Source organism: Triticum urartu, chromosome 1A (assembly GCF_056163025.1).
Source record: "Triticum urartu cultivar PI428250 chromosome 1A, HENAU_Tu73, whole genome shotgun sequence".
NCBI classification, from domain to species: domain Eukaryota; kingdom Viridiplantae; phylum Streptophyta; class Magnoliopsida; order Poales; family Poaceae; genus Triticum; species Triticum urartu.
The window spans coordinates 332,077,652-332,078,542 of NC_141873.1; positions in this window are offsets into that span (position 1 = coordinate 332,077,652).

Below are 891 nucleotides of genomic sequence, written 5' to 3' on the forward strand. Positions count from 1 at the left end.
TCTATCTCCTCGCTTTAGGTCTTATGCTTCTTATTAAAGGGGTTATGCCACTCCGAGTCCATCAGTGTTGAAGGAATGGACAGAGACAGGCAAAGACAAAGTACTGATTTTACTACCGATAGAGAGCAGAGCTAGAGACAAGATGCCTAGGACCTGGAGGAGATCCATAAGAACCAAGTCGTGGAGAAGATAGCATCAAACTGGAGATAATAAACCTAACTCTCCGTGCTTTAATCGAGAATGGATACAGGGTCGTCGAGCGAAACCTTTATTAGGGGGTAGACCTACCTTGTTTTGTTGACTTATTGCTTTCCAGCAAAGCGTGCCGGCCCTATCTCTAAAGCACCAAACTTCCACATTTTAGGAGATGCCCTATCTTCCCTTAAAGAGCCAGCTTATTGAATAGAGCTGTCACTCCTTACCTTACCTAAGACCCCTTCGGGATATCTTTTGAAAACCTTTTCTCTGAAAAGAAAAGATGTTTGCGATCCCTTGCCCGCTCGATTAAAGAAAGTGGGATCTGGCCTTGCATTTTTTAGATAGGGCTCCCTCACGGCATTCTTGCTCTTGCATTTGAAAGTCGAATCAGGATTCCATCTAGAGAAAGGTTCCGAATGGAACTAGTGAATGTGTATGCCGAACGTAGGCAGGTATACCTGACCTTTGATATTAAGCTATGATCTCTCTTCTCTCTCTTGAAGTTCCCACAAAGCGACTCTGAACCTAAGACCGGGTTGTGGGATGTCTTTTGATATTCTAAACTAAGAAAAACGCAATTGGATTTCTTTTTATATCCCTATGATAGGAAATGAAAGAAAAGGTCGAGCTTAAGCCGATTCCATTGCGGAAAGAAAAGAGGCTCTCCCATTCCCACCTGATACGTCAAAAGCA